Here is a 17,168-nt window from a genome sequence, read left to right on the forward strand (position 1 = left end):
TGCTCAAAAGCATACTCACTTGTACATTTTCGAATAATCTAATATTTTCCACGAAACATTGAAGCGATTGGCGGTTGACGCTTTAAATCTAATGTTTAGAGATTGAGCACGTAAAAATATTTTGCACATTTATCAATATAATTGTTACAGTGACATTGACCTCATCGATGATCAGCCAAAACCACTTGGACATGACAAATGCTCTCAAGTGAGAAAGAAAATGTTAACAATAATTTTTATAAAATTTACTTTTCAACACAAAATTCTTTGAGATAAAAATATTCTTTAAATTTATATATTTAACGCGTAAATTAAAAGCTATGAATTTATATATAAAATCTCCGCTACAATTATTTTTCCAAGAACAAAAAATAATACTAAATCTATTATTGTAACGAACTAATTCTGCTATATATTCCATCAATAGTACTACAATTTTGTATAGGAAAGAAATTAATCTCAAGTTTTATACTCATTATATAGCTGTAATGATCCAAGAGACATTTAGAAACTCACTTATATAAATTATAACGCTCGGTGATATATATGTATATAGATAGAAATAAATCAGAACTGTGTAACTATTGTCGCACGCGTAAGTGTAGACAGAAAAAACAAGATTTCACCGAGACTTTCCTCTACGATGTTTTGTGATACACAAGCACATATTTTCTACATCAAGTAGTCAGTAGTATATAGTGTATATATACGATGCGTTGACATGCATATCTCGGTATTGTGTCGCTTACTTTTTTCCATCACACAAAACGGTGAAATTCATCAGCTATACCGCAAAAGAATCATATGATTTCCGTTATGTTTTTGTTACTTCTTGAAAATAGAAAATTAAGATTTGAAGAATATTGATTTCATTAATATTTATCTTCTAAACTAAATATTGAGATATAATACAAATATAAAGCAATAGCTGAAATGGTTTAAAAAAAAAAAATATTCAAATTTTTATATTATCAAATAAGTGAAATTTTGAATGCGTTGTATTTATTTAATTTCTTCCGTAATGTAAAGAATAATATATAAAATAATAATAAAAATAAATAACAATATATAAAATCTTTTCGGGTTTAATTAATGTTAATTTTTTCAAAACCAATTTATTAATTTTAATGAAAGTTGTTAAAAAGTTAAAATATCATATTATTTTCAAAATAATAATTATAATCTGATATAAACATTTTGTTCTTTTTATAGAAGTAAAAAATATAAGAAATCTCATAAGAAATTCAATCAATCCTAATTTCTCCTACAATCATTGCGTGACCTAATTGGCGAAAAGAGAGTAAACAAGAAAATAGTAAAACCGAGTTGAAAGTATTAAGAATTTGCAAAAGTTGTCAGCAATTTGTGATTATTAAAGTGACCATCTTGGTGAATAAAATCATAGAACATGCGATAATAATAAGTTATTCCGCTGTTTAAGGCAACAGGCAATGCCAAGATTTCAAGGTAATTTCAAGGTAATTCAAGGTAAGCACAAGATGGACAGGTACTCTAGATTAAAACAACACATTCTACTATAGAAATTGATACAAAAAATGCAAACTCTATTTCAATGAGTTTAACGATCACAAAACGTACCGTGATTTTTTGCAGTTATTAGTATCTTATTTTTCTTGTTTAACAACATCTTCTTGAAGCTTTAAAATCCTCACTATAAAAAATCAAAATCTCTCTCACTTAACTTTTTAATACCTTCGATTTCTACACTCGACACTTAACCCTTTTAACGTACATGAATAAATTTTGCCTTTATTTTTATCATAATAGCAACGATAAGCTAATGATGAAGCAAGTGCGTGCGTGCGTGCGTGCGTGCGTGCGTGGCAATAAAATTCGGTGAAAAATATGTGAAAAAATAAATATCACTTAATTACTGTATAAATGATTTTTATTGTCCTTCAAAGTAATCCCTCCTAGAGACAATACTCTTCTGACAACGTTCGTACAACTTGCAGAAATTCTGTGAAAAGTCATGTTTGGATATTGTCTTAAAGTCTTATCACACAATCTCAAGTAAAATACAGAAGTCATAATAACATAAGGGAATCATCATGACTTTATTTGTGATAAGTTCATTTTTAAGAATCAAATGACGTCCTATAATATCATTATAACTTAATTATGACTCTCTCTGTGTTTTATCTATCTGTGTTCAAAACATGTACAGCAATTTTTGAGTCAGCGTTGCATTACCGTTTTGAATCACTCTCCCTATTCCTCCGATCTTGCTCCAGCAAACTTCTTTGTATCCCTTAAACTAAAAGAGATGACGAAAAGAACTCAATTTAGAAACATTTCGAACATTCAGAACCGTGCGACAACAAGACTTAAGGCGATATCCAAAAATGATTTTTCACAAAGTTTCCGCAAGCTACACGATGTTGTCAAAAGTATTGTTTCTAGAGATTACTTTACATATTAATTAAGTAGTGCTTATTTTTTCATAATATTCACTTTATTGCTACACCACGTATATAAATACACACACACAAATACATACTCGTACACATTATATAATAGGTATATCGTAAGTTGTTATCTATTCCCAATTGTTATCCATTCAAAATATAAATTTATTTAACAAATGAAACATAATTCACAAAAATTATGCAGTATATATAGTCTATAGATATTTCAATTCTTATGTAATGAAAAAATTTCAATTTTCAAATGATTATTAATTTTAAATTTTATTATAAATCTTAGTAAAATTGTGATAAATTTGTATGCATATGTAATTTGCAAAGAAGTACGTGGAGAAAAGCGAAACAAGAAATAACGGTCAACGATCGGTTAAAACGTGTTGCTTCTGTAATGTTCGTTTAATATTCGCCTTCTATAGTGCCATTAAATGAAATCTAGCGTGTACAATCGTTTGATTATACAAATCCAATTGTATCGCAAGATCTGTCTCATGACGAAAATAAAATCATTTACATTGCTTCGTATCGAGGAATAACACTAAGTTTCTTTCACAAAGGGCGGCTAGCTTCCTAGGGCACGATTAAAAATACTCTAATTACGTAATCGTCGCCGCCATAGCACGGAGCCCATCAAGGCGTGAGAACTCGTGAGCTCACCGATATAAAAATACGAACTTTTACAGAATCACAAAGAAATAATAGAGGTCGGAGTGTGCGGTAGCTCTACGATGCAAGACGTAGCACGTTTCATGCTAATTACGCTCTCGGCTCGAGAACGTCAGCAGGTAAAAGGCTGCTGCACCATGGTGCCAACGGAGGCCACCGTGCTCTAAGCGGGATAGTAACAACGCTATGGCAAGCGTAGTCGTCGCGAGATATAGTGTATACACACTATAAAACATCAGCGATGGCTTCGGAGCCAATCGGGCGTTTCGCTGCACCTCGCTGCGCATTTCGCTTTGTACGGTGCGCCAGTGCACAATGCTCCCGTTGTCGCAACACAGTGGGCCACGAATGTAGACAGACAGCTGTCTTTCTGCGGAATATCTCGTGAATTATTGTTCTACATTTTTATCATGAAGAAGATTCGAAAAGATATAAAGTCTCGCAAACGCAAGATGCGAGACAAGAAGTATACGCAATTATCTTTTCATTGTATAATTTAGATCTTAAAAAACAGCAGAATTTTCATGAATAACGCTAAAATAAAGATTTGCATAGACAGACAATGCTGACAAGTTATGGAAACGTACACCTATCTTTTTTTTTTCACAATCAGTCATAAAGAGAGAGTCGCAGATTACGGTAATTTAATTCACTGCGCAAACTTTCTCTAGTTGCGACTATTCACACTTTCGTCGGAAAGTACCATCGGAAATATCAAAGAGGCAAGTAACGTGGTGAATATTTTTGCCAAAGTACTGCTTTTATATGAAAAATTTTCAACTCGACAATATTGAAGTACGCACAGTAGCGAGAAAATGACTCTTTATAATTAAAGAAACGAAACGGAATTAAAAGTTCGAGTTATAGCATCGAAATTTACCTTACGTACGCACAGCTCGAAAAAAAAAAGGATTTATTAAAAAACCATTCAAGTTTACGCGTGTTACCAATTTTAATTCTGCAGTCCCCCATTTTTTTCGGGTCTCGAGTGATCACCGCGTACTCTTCGTTAGGAAAAAAAATTCTCAAATGCGTAGCAGAATAAGGATACGGTGGGAAAAGAGAAAAATATTCTCGTATATTAAAAAACTTTTCGTTTCTGCGTCTCACTGAACTTCATTGATTCGTTTTCCATCACGTTCAGCACAAATTGAGAAAAACTTTGGCGTACAATATTCTCTCTCGATATATACAAGATGTTTTATAAATATGAAGCATAAGATTGCATTTTTTACTAAATTTTAAGCAAGTGAATTTTATCAAAATTTTTACTTAAAATTACAAAAATTATTTTTAATAAAATGAAAGGAAGAGAAAAAGGGGGTGAGAGAGAGGGAGGGGGGAGAGAGAAAGAGAGAGAGAGAATATTTGTTTTGATAATATAAAGTAGCTTAAAATTTTTTTAATTTTTGTATTATGATATTTGCTTCAGAAAAATGATATATCCTTTTTTTTATTTACTTTATTACGTATATTACTCAGCTATCTATCTAATATTTCGAATAAAATACGAACAGGCTCAATAAGGTTCAAATGCGATAAAAGCCGAAATATTCTTATCAAGATTTATCAGACACCCTGTGCATCGGATGCGGAAAACGAGCCAGAGGAAACTCGTGTCGCTCCTTTTCCCAAGGGGAACGGCACCGCGTATCGATCGTACTTACGAGAGAAACATCGTGTTTCGTCTCGACGGCACGCAATATACGAAAATTTAAGGTTTCCGAGAGAATTTAACTTTGTCCTACCTATTATGTTGAAATGAATTGCGGTATTGCAAAATTTTTAAGTATAATCACCGATAGACCTTTAATCCACAAGAGATAAACGAAAATTCTATTGCAACAATATTTTCAACAATTTTTTCTGCTTTTATTTTTTATTCTATATGCAGTATATATTATATTATGAAGTGCTATATGAAACGCTATAGCATCTTGTAAAGCTAGCATATGATTGAAGAAAATAACTCGAATAATAATCTCAATTGCCATTGTTGATTCACGAATGTTTTCAGCACTTGAAAGAAAGGGAATTTCACGAAGAGTACTTCACAACGTAAGCACGCTTAAACATTTCATTGAATAGCGACGGTCTCGGGAGACGCAGTGCTTCTGAGGGGAGGAACAATCGGCACACGCTCAAATAAATGGATACGTGCTACTCAAAACAATAGTCGAAAAACTTGAACTGCGGGCTTTTTTCATTTCGCCAGCCGCATTTGCGTAACGGACATTTTTCACAATGAAACAAGAAGCTCGTGTTTTGCATTCACATGGCACGTGGCACGCCGTAATGCATCGGGCCGAAGCTTGCAACGGCACGTGCCGCGTGTCATAAGCATGCGGTGAATATCAGCGAGATGGGATCGATGAGATCGTTGAACGTAATGAATATCCGGTCTCATCAGTCAGCCATCTGGACTTTGAAGTCGTCTAAAGAACAGACCCACAAAAATGAAGGTGAAACATTGAATTGCATATTATCTACTTTTTTATTAAACTTTGATTCAATTTTCTTTAGTTTAATTAGTTTTTTAATTTTAGATGTTTAATTTTCTTTAGTTAATTTTTAATTCTTTTTTATTAAATCTTTTAATTCAATTTCTTTTTTCTAAATATTAAAGCAATGTTTAATTGGATTTTTCATCTAAAAAACAATTTATATAATATTTATGAAATATTAAGAGTTGTGCTCTACAATTGCAGCTATTATACTTTATTACATCAGAATAATTAAAAGTAGCTCTCTTTTAAATCCATATCAGACTAGAGATTGAAATTGAGATTGGATTGGAATTTAACCAATCAGAAGAAAGCAGAAAACCAATATCAAGTTTAATAAACTTTTGCTTTGATTGATCAAATTTTAATCCAATTTCAATCTCAATCTCTAGTCTAATACAGATACTTTAGGCAGTAGGTAATATATTTTATGAAACGGAGTTCTTAATATTTATTAGATACAAGGAACAAGTGAAAAATCACGTAATGCAAGTATTTCTCTGGTATGGCTAGGATTAATTTCATTATAGGAAATCATAAAGTGTTTCGAGGAAAAAGCTATTGCTGTTTGATGCCATATATAAGTGTCACTTCGGATCTAAAATCTACCTGCGTTTTATTTAAACGCGTAATATCTCTACTCAATATTGTCGCCATCTCTCCTAACGAATAATCGTTACAACTTAATCATAGTATTTTATGCATTTTCTGGAACTAAAAAAAAATAGCGGATCATTTCTTAGCTTTACAGTAATTACTACGTATGAACCGTGCACGCAGATCTCTTATATGTTCGTTGTTGGTAAATATGAACGATACATACGTATTGTATCAGACTCAAAATGTCATTCATATCTCAAAGTATGGCATATAATCGATAACATCGGCAGCGATAAATTAATTAAAAAAAAAAGAAAACTGCAATTAATTAAACAAGCCATTCGAAAGGATATTACGTGACACATACAACGCATCGCTTCTGTTTTTCCATCATCAGCTGAGAATCCACCAATCACCGTAACTATTCAATCTTTTATCTTTTTCGCTTATTTATGGACTCTATCCATTAGATATTTACGTATACTTATAATTTCACTATAACATATAATTCAAACGTACAAAATCATAATGACTTCCTGCAAAATCGCAGTACGAGCATGTTACCGCAAACATTCCAACATAATTTAGGAATAAATTAGAAAGTCAGGAAATATCCGGAAAGATACCTACAGTTTGGATGAGCAATTTTTTGTGACAAAAATTACCGTAGTACTAAATATTGTTAGCAACAAAGCATTAATAACGCCACAATTATCTATAAAAAATTAAACAGATAATTGACTAAAACAATATTGATTATTTTTTTAACAAACAATTTATTATCTTCAACAATCTATATTTTGATAGCTTGATCAAAATTTAAAATCTTTTCTAGAAAGAAAATGTATAACGGATGCAAATAGCGAGGCAAATAGTGCACTCGCGAAATTAGAATCTTAGAAGATATCGTTTCCCAAAGAAGCATGCCTACGGAATGCACTCGATAACCTTGGCTCGTAAGACGGGTTTAAGTTGTGCGCGAGAGCGTGTGTTCTATATGGAGCCATGAAATCTCGAGCACATTCTACAAGATATATATATATGTTCAAGATTATTTTCTTTCCCTGCAAGCCTAATTTTCGAAAAGCAGTTTATTCAAACAATATTTATCGATAAAATGAAATAAAAATAAAATAAACATTTATATTTTTTTAACAAAAACGTTTCTATAATAAATCTCGCATAATTTTAAATCGAGTTAAATCTATTATTAAATTACACTTGTTTTGTAGCAGCAAGATATAGTTTATCTTATACGAATTAATTGGCAACGTGCGTCATGTCTCAATTTACAAGAAAGAAATGAGATAATTAAAAATGTTAAAAATGCATGATGAAGTGCAACAAAACCTCATGGATCGTTGTAAATCATCGGATTTGCATCAAAACTCTTTTCCACGACAAGCAGAACATTCAATTTGGCTTGCAGGCTGTGGAACATCTAACGTAGTTTATTCAGTATACTATTAGTATACAAAATAAAATACCCTTCAATAACATATCCCTTTCACATCTATGTACCTACAAACCCTCTTATGTAGCATGAGCAATAAAGCCTGTGCTATTATTAGATCGTCCGGTGGACCCTGTCATTTTTTTTCGATACAAAGATCGTAGCCCGAGTTATCGACTTTGCGCTCTATTCGTAGATTCGTACCAAGCTCGAACTACCGCGACTTAGATTGGAAGTCGGTCGATACAGACGCTGACGTTGCGAGACCTCGAAGCTATGCATAGTGAGTGGAACATTTAAATGAACCAACGATAGAAACCTCATTCAGAAGATGCGCATCTCGAACCACGATCGTTCCAACGATTCATCTTTACAAGCTTCATGAACAATTTCTATGCTAATTATATAATATTAAATTTAAAAAAGATTTTGTTATTCGTTTTTATTCCTAAAATGCAAATTTTTTAACTTTGATATAAAAAATTCAATTTAGTTTGTAAAAATTTTTTTATACATTGACCGAAATTCAGCAGAGAATTTATTAAATAATAAAAGTAAAAAATTTCCATCATAATTTTTCTTCTAATACGTATTAAGAATGTCAATCTAGATTTCTAAATTAGATACATAGATTTAAATAAAGTGTCAAGACTACTTGAGTATCTTTTATTGCTCTCTTTTCATGCAAATGTTATTTAGTAGATTTACAAATTAATGCAAATGCTGTAGGAAGTACATTAATCATGCAAATCGAAAATTATAAAATATATAGAACGACTTATATATTCGATTCGACCTCGAACATTAGTCGTTGGCGCAGCGAATAGAAAGAGCAGGTGACAATAGAAGATCGTATCCAACGCGCAACGTTCATTATACACTACAATGACAACAATAACTATTGTAAGCCGCCTAATTGTTTCATGGGAACCAATAATTACCTCAATTTACTTGCATCACATTGAAATAAGATATATTGGGTGTTGTAAAAAAAAAAGATAAATATGTATATTTAGTATCTTATTACCGAAAAAACATCATAATGACTCTTTCATTCATACAAATAAATTGAACATCATATAAATAAATTGAATAAATTCCAAATGTTGAACATTAAAAATCTTCAAATAAATTCTATTATGAAAACAACCTATGGTTCATATTTATTTACGAATACGTAAGTACACGTTGGGTCTCTTTTTTCTGAAATCATGATGAAACAGCTAAATAAAGTAAGATGTATTTGTTTGACCAACAAAAAATTAATATATTACTCCACAAAACGATATCAAAAGGATCGTCACAAGTTTACGGTAATAAAATGCCAGTTGACAAACGTGTTATTTTTCATTTAAAACATGGAAAAACAATCGTGAAAGATAGCTGGTTACAAAAACTCCGAAACTTTGATAGAACTTTTACTAAAATACATTTATTACGATAAAGATAGAATATGTGGAAATAGTGTGATTAGATATCCGTCTTATCAAATTTCTATCTGGTTTCTCTCTTAAAATTGTTCCACTTTCCGAGAATGTTAAATATATCGATGAAAAACTGCCTTTTTAATAAATACCTTCGTTATAATATAATGACAAGATAAAAATACGTATTTACATAATATACTTATATGTATATGTATTTGTGTGTGTATGTATGTATATATATATATATATATATATACACACTTATACTCACGAATACATTCCAACGAATAAAACAAATCCACGAATAAGTAACAAATTTCAAGAATTCAAAAGGCGAAGATCTTATCTACTATTTTCAAACGATATTACATTTTTCAGATAAGAAACAAAAAATTATTTGGATTTCACTATACTTAAAATTTTTCATTTAATTGCATATATCCATTTAACTTTATATCTCTTGAGAGTAAATATAAATATTCAAAGCAAAAATTTTATTGTGCATAACTTGTGTTAAGTTTCACTTCATAACATATATTTCCCAGTTCTTTTTCTTTTTCGAAATTGGATCTTAAAAGTTATACTTTTCCTGATGCTCAAAATAATGCTTGCTTTTCAAATCTTTCTACTTTGTTAAAACATGGTATTCATTACTTCACTGCAATGTATTCCTTTATTTTCTTATTATAATATATTTTTATTTAATAATTTATTTATTTATTTATTTTAATTTCTAGCCTTCTAAAACTCAAAAGTTCTATATACTTGGAAACTTACTCAATTAAAACACTCAATTTTTAACAAACAATTATAGTCTTCAGTGTAGATACAAAGACATTGCAACGAAACGAGTCTCCGTCATTATAACGGACCGACACAATCCTAGAATTCTCACTCCAATCCGTTTTGACCCATGAAACGTGACTTTCGATCGGCACATCGGCTCTGTTCTATCTTATGATAACACTATCCTTGCCGTAACGCGATACACTCACTGTTTACTAAAGGAGAATGAAACGTGATGCGAGAAATATTGACAATTTCACGTCACGTGTATGCACGCGTGACAGCTACGAAACAATACTCGTCCGGAACCACGACAGAAATGTATCGCAGCTGAGCTCCAATGATTGCTATCCCATTATCCCGCGGATCAAAACCGTTCAGCCAAAAGGAGGATATCAAATTATTCACTCAACATTCCTGCCTATCCCCAGTATCCATTTCTATCCGCTGATCGAATTCATTACGATATAATCGGTAATAATCCAATATCTGAATCGTGGATAATTTGCTAACTATATAGAAACAACTCCGAAAATTGAACTCTCAATCAGTTAATTTATTTATTCAAAAATAAAAGAACTAGTTTTTATTCACAAAATGTGTATTTTAATTTAAGATTCTAACTGTTTAACAATTACTATTTACTATACAGTTTTTATTAACGTATTAATTATAAAAATTGCATTAAAGAAATCTATTTGAATTTAAATATTGAATAATCCTGAAACCTATCATTAGTATAGTGCAAATTACTCTCACTGAAGTAATTGCGGCGATATAACTTTCTAAAAAAGAATATAATCCTTCAGACATTCTTTGAATGTAACAATTAGACAACAATGTTCACTTAAGCTTAAATAAACAGACGGGCAGCTTTTTACTTTATTATATATAAAGTATACGTCCTCGAGAACTTAATTTCAAAGTGCAAAAAAATTTTACATTTGCTTGTCATGTAAGTATAAGCACGCATTTTTAATAACACCGTAATCGCCACTCTACCGCGCGTTATCTCCATATACGTATGGTTCAAGTCGTTAAGAATGATTTAAAGTTGCTCACCGGTCATCCTGCGTGACAGTAATGTCGGGCGGGGGCGGAGGGGGCGAGGCACCGTCTGTAGCATCCAGCTTGCCGGCTTTTTACTGCGCTGCTTGGCTTCTCTGAGAGACAGAGAGAAAGAGAGAGAGAGAGAGAGAGAGAGAGAGAGAGAGAGAGAGAGAGAGAGAGGTGACGCGCCACCCGACGAAGTGCGATACACGTTGTGCAGCACCTCGCGATCGTCGCGACTCGCGGACTTGTGTCTTCACGCCAGCGACATTGCCATCGACCTCGCTGGAATCTGGCGCTCTTATCACTGAGCCGATCGATCGATCGGATTAATCGCGTTCGTACACACCACGAGCAATGAGCTCAGTATCTTGCGCATTCGAGCAACCGTCTCTGTCGTCAGGATCTTATCTCTCTTCACTCAAAATGCTCAGCGTTGAAATATCGGCTCGCTTTCCTCCGCTTACTTCTTGACCGTAGACAAGTTAATTGCGGTCCGCGCTGAAATCGCGATAGACGGCGCGAGATTCAATCCAAACGTCGGTCACTCTCCGGGACCTCGTGAACTCTCGAAAAGTTTCTATCGCGACCCACTTCTCATTTGCGATATCCTCCTCGCTAATTCTCCTCGATTCTCAACCGCACGAATTTCGTAAGATACAATCTGTTCGTCAGCAGAGTTCTTCTCGCAGAGAACCGCGAGTATATAAGCGCGTCCTGCTCACAGGGAATAATATTCGTCGTAAACCGTTACTCCGGGCTTGCTATTAGATTTATTACGGAATACACCACACAACATACCCACACACATATACACGCGCGCACACGCGCACACACACCTGCCAGCCGCCTCCGTGGCGCGAGCGCTGCGCCGTGCGAGCCGAGGCTGCGGTGAAAGCGAACGGCGACGATTATCGCGCGGAGTGAGCAAGCAAGCACCGAGAGCCTCGGCTACGCTCGCTCCGCGTCGTCCACGTCCTCGTTAAACGCGGTCGCTCTCCTGCGCGCCGAATACCAAACCGATCCCCGCCAAACAGCTCGCCGGTGCTCGTCAAGCGATTGTTGCGCTCTCCGGATGCGCTTGACTTCGTAAAAGCGGTCGCCGTTCCGCGTACAGTCGATACCAGTCTGATTCACACGTGATATTCGTGAGGAATCGCGTTTCGATTAAGTAGAAAGTCCAGGAATGTTCGCTATCGGCGAATCGATTATGATATTATGATATTATGTTATTATATTATTATTATTATGATAAACGTGAAAAACTTTCGGCGTATTGATTACTCCACTGATCGGGCTTGGCACCTTTGCGAAGCACGAGGTATCGCGTTGCGAAAGCGCGCGGGTCACTGCACGAGACGAGTTGCAGAACTTGCGAACGAGTCGCTCGATCATCTGGCGCGTCACTTTGCCTTCGAAAAATCACGGAAAGGACTTCTTTCTTCAATGTGACCCCGATAAAGATTCAGCTCTGCTTCGTAACGACAAAGCTTCGTAACGAGACACTTTGAGAAAAATATATTGGATATTTTCGCAAAGTAGAGACGTGCACGTGATTCCTCTTTCATAAATGACAACGGATCTTCAGTCTTAACTTTCCTTTCGTGAAAAATCCTGCATTCCGTTTCCGCGGAAATCGAAGAATGACGGCACACGAAGGATTCCAAAGAGAGTGCTCTTCGATCGTAAGTCGATGACGCGGACTTGGTGAAATTGGATGTACTTAGCGACGACTTTCTCCTTCCTTCCTTCCTTGCAATGGCAACAGGTTTCGATTGTCTCTTGGCGATCGAGTTAGATATAATAGCAGAATTTTTAAACAAATTTTTAAACTTAAAAACGTCGTCAGTTCTTGCTTCCCCCACGTAGAAAGCGTTGAAATATTTCTGCGCTTATCTCGATCGTATCGCAAAATTTGTGCATAGTATCGCTCTCGTCGACGTGGTGAAAGAAACGAGATATACTCAGAAGAAAGTATATCTTTTCTCTCGTGTCTCTTTCTCGCGCTCCTTTTCTATCTTCCTTTCCGCTGGCAATTTTCTTAATGTCTTTAATTCCAAGGTCTTATAGATATCCCACGTTAATCGGTTCTTGACGGAAATTACGCGCACTCCGTTTTATGCAACGGCGCGCGAAACAAACGTCTCCTCGGGCGCGATTACGTCACTTCCAGACGGGAAACGAGATTGCATCCGGTTTTACGAGCTGGGAGGCGCGCGATCAAGGATTCGCGAGAGTACCACTTACGAAGGTGTCACTTTAGGACACGAACGCGGGGGAGAAAATCCATCGATATCGATCGGATCGCGGCGCGCCGATCCGCGAATCCGATATTCGGCAGAGATCTCGTGGCACGTTCCAACACTAGTACCATCGGACGAGTGACAATTCCGACACCGTCTTGATATTATTCATCCTACAAGTTTCCCCCTAGCGTTTTCTCAATTTATGACCGACGCGACCGCATCTCTGCAGAGCGAGAGAGGGGGAGAGAGAGAGAGAGAGAGAGAGAGAGAGAGAGAGAGAGTGAGTGATCCTCCGGACGCGCGGGACTCCGGACTGGAAATCGCGAGATCGGAATGCGATTCGCGGGTGCAGTCGCTATTAATCGCAACGCTCGCCGACCGCCACGGAACTCTCGACAAGACTGGAGGTTCTCTTGGTAGGTGAGGCCGGCCTCTTTCTCTCTCTCTTTCTCACGTTGACCAGGAGCGTATCCAACGTATACGTACGAGGTAGGATCCCTTCCGTCGAGAACCAATGAGTGTTTACAGGATGTGGGCGCGACGTGAAAAACTATCATCGCTAGTCAAGTGCTTTCGCAAGTTAATGTCGCTACGCTCAACCGCTCAAGAGACGTATAATTCTTGAAAAATATTTTTCTCATGTGTCATACTTCTCATGTAATTTCATTATTGAAATTATATGTTTCGCAATGAGAATATATGATGCGCAATATAATAATCTCTCTCTTATCTAAAGTGGTTGTAATGATAATTATGTAAAATAAATCGTACTCGATCATCCTATATTAATTCTTTATGAGTTAAATTTATTCACTTTTCTAGTTTACTTTCGAGATCCAGTATTGCTTATCTTTCCTATAGGTACCTTCATTCCTCCTATTTCAATTTTCGCAGAAACTTTTAAAAATTACATCCGATTATATTTGATTCGTCGCATTTGAACTTTGTTATTATATACTTTAAAAGTCAGGTGTTCAAATCAATAAATTTATAGATATATATAACAAAAATGGGGCAATGTGCGCGTGTGTGTAAGAGTGTATATAATTAATTTGAAAGACATTGTGCCACGTTTAGTTTCGTACGAAATGATGAATAATTAATCGAAATTGCATCAGTAGGTTATTAGAGTATGGTATTGCATGCATTTGTGGATATATGAAAAATTTTGTCGATATATATATATATATAACATAATTTTATTTTTACGCTATTTTCGAGGTGCTTGTAACGCAGTACATTGTACGGCGCAGTTTATACGATGTGACATGCCAATTAAAATTGCATCGATGCTATATTATAGCGATCGTGTTACGTGTTGTTTTTATATTGACCGATTCAAATTGCGTCGATGTGACATTATAGCGCGAGTTATATCTTGTTCGTAGCGCATGAGACTTGGCATCCGAATCGTAAAAAATACGTTAACTAGAGCATATATATATAATATATATATATACCAGTGAACATTAATGATAAAAAAAGAAATTGCAACAATAATAAACAACGCAAAGTCAGAACCCCGGATGTTCTATTTGAGATAGTGTTCTATTGTAATTATCGCGCGAATGAAATAATTATGGAAAATAAAATTCAAGCACTATAAGAATTCACAAAATAAAATATTTTGCCTTTTATCGATTACTATTCCTTGATGGAATTGAGAAATTGGGTAACAATGGTATCGATCAGATGAGTAGTGCATACAGCACTGCACATATAGCCCTTCTCACTTTATCGATGCTCTTTATCCTTCTTTCTCTCTCTCGCTGTTTCTCTCGGTCTACTTCGCTCTCTAATTCCATCTCTGTCGCACCAGACTACTCGCTTTAAGTAGGATGTCCTCGTCTCTCCCTCTTTCATCCTCACTCTTCAACCTAACCGATCTCTTCTCTGCCATTTATACCGAAGTACCTCTCGGGCGAGTTCGTAAATTTTCGACACGAACGACAAAGAGGAGACGAAATGAGAGGTTATACAGCAGAGGAGAGAGAGAGACAAGACAATGGAAGACACAATGAGAATTAAGAACTGTTAAGTAACGTAAACATTATAAAGGAGAGACAAAAGTAGAAAAGATAAAAATATAGGTATGTATAATATAAAAACGTTGAGTAGTACAGCTAAAAAAATTACAGAAAACGACCAGAAAATGATCACAAAAGTAGTAAATAAAAAATTTGAAAGTGAATAGTAGAGTTTATTGTATATTCTAGGATGTATTTTTAGAGTATTGCAGGAAAGATAATAAATAAAAAGAACATAAATACAATGCAAAACGAATGAGCATATAGACAGGAAGAAAAAGACGCGAAATTGAAAGACAACGAAAAAAGTGAAATCATTTCATCATCGCAAACAGGCGAGAAATGGTGACACTGGTAACGGGAAAAAGACGGAGACTAAAAGAGCGATGGAGAAAGGGAGAGATACGGAGACGGTGGAAAAGAGCGGAGTTAAATTGAGAAAGAGAGACAGATGAGGAGAGGAAGCGAGGAACGTAAGGGGAAATTCCGAAGGGAACGAGAGGAAAAGGTTCTCCCACGTAACCACGCCCCACGTTCGCCGACAGATTTTTACGTGCAGACCGAGGACGGAGAAGGGGAACGTCGAGGGGTCGAGGCAACCCATGGGACGCCAATGCGGCTCTCGTTTGCACCGTGAAACGTATCTCCATCTCTCTCTTCCTTTCCTCTAGCCAAGGTGGAAATGCATACGCACACATACGCGAATATACAGAGAACATCGCCTAGAATTTCCTTCCCTCGGAAATACGTTGCGATCTTGCCGACACGCTAGAGCGACGCTCTATCATTGGGAGGACTCGGAGAGAACCAGGAGGGGACGGAAGGAAGAACGAGGAAACGGCGCATTAAAACGGTCGTAGAGAGATTAATTCGTCGGAATCGGGCACTGTGCGCTTCTCTTATGATAGTAGTCGCGCGCGCGGTCAGCCGCGTCTCTGTCGTCGTCGTCGCCGTCGCCGTCGTCTGCTCGTCTATGCACATCAGACGCATGCAACGCGAAAGAGCGTCCCGTTCCACCAAGCGGCAGCCGAGCGTGTGATGACCGCGGATAATAAGCGCTCCACATTCCCTTTTTTTTCCGTAAGCGGCATCGTGCGCCAGTAAAGAAGAGCACCCATCGTGCACGAGCGTGTACCTTCCGCTTAAACAGTCTCTTTAAGCGGAAGAAACAAAACAAAGTATCGATTTAGTTACATCGCAGTTCGCCGTACACTAAACACGGAAGTTCCAGCTTATCTCTTTAAACGACATTGTCTACATTAATCCCTTTTTAATCATTATTTATCACGTTCAAAATTTGAATTCTCTGTCTGACTCACTTTTACGAACTTGAACATTTTTTTAGAGATTAACATACACTATAATTTCAAGATTTGATTCGCTAGTGATAATAGATAAGATATTACTTTCCATTTGCACAGAATGAGCGTTTTTCATTTCATAAATATATAAAAACTGAATATGTATGTAATGTATGCAATGTATATAAAAACTGAATAATATTCATTGTTCGCGTAAAAGGAAGAAAAGTTATTCACGAATGTACACATGTATAAATGAAGAATTATTACCTTCTCGAATAATGAATGACATCAAAAACTCAACGAAAAGTATTTAAAAATTGTCTGCTTATCGTACATATCTCAGAATTGTACGATTAATGAAAATTTCAGCGGCTAAGAGGATACTAATTGTAAGAGAGAAAATTGTGAGCGTAACACTGACGAGAGAAGCCAATTTACAAGCGCTCCGTATCTGCATGTGACGTACGCTATGTCTCGAAATAACGTTGCATGAATTATACGACCATTAATCCATTAGCTGCTGAGTTGCATTATGATGAACATCTCTAAATTCGACGATATAAGCTTTATGCACACATTATAACTCTGCTTGTCAAGTTTATCGTGGGAAAACAGTGAAATAATGAGACGTTTCATTATGTACAAAGTGTTTCGAAAACAG

At 35.7% G+C, this 17,168-nt stretch overlaps 1 protein-coding gene across 4 annotated transcripts in view; it reads right to left on the reverse strand.

Moving 5' to 3' along the window:
- LOC108722523 (rap guanine nucleotide exchange factor 2) overlaps positions 1–17,168 on the reverse strand; it is a 116,112-nt gene that overhangs the window by 63,476 nt on the left and 35,468 nt on the right. Inside the window, exon 1 of one of the 4 annotated variants that reach the window (XM_018447678.1) lies at positions 10,943–11,733. The exons of the other annotated variants lie outside the window; for them this stretch is intronic. The gene's annotated coding sequence lies outside the window, so the exon portion shown is untranslated. Of the gene's footprint in view, positions 1–10,942; positions 11,734–17,168 lie in introns of those variants that run through there. 4 annotated transcript variants of the gene reach the window in all.

The sequence above is a fragment of the Mycetomoellerius zeteki genome, unplaced genomic scaffold, assembly GCF_001594055.1.
Source record: "Mycetomoellerius zeteki isolate Tzet28-1 unplaced genomic scaffold, Tzet1.0 scaffold206, whole genome shotgun sequence".
NCBI classification, from domain to species: Eukaryota; Metazoa; Arthropoda; class Insecta; order Hymenoptera; family Formicidae; genus Mycetomoellerius; species Mycetomoellerius zeteki.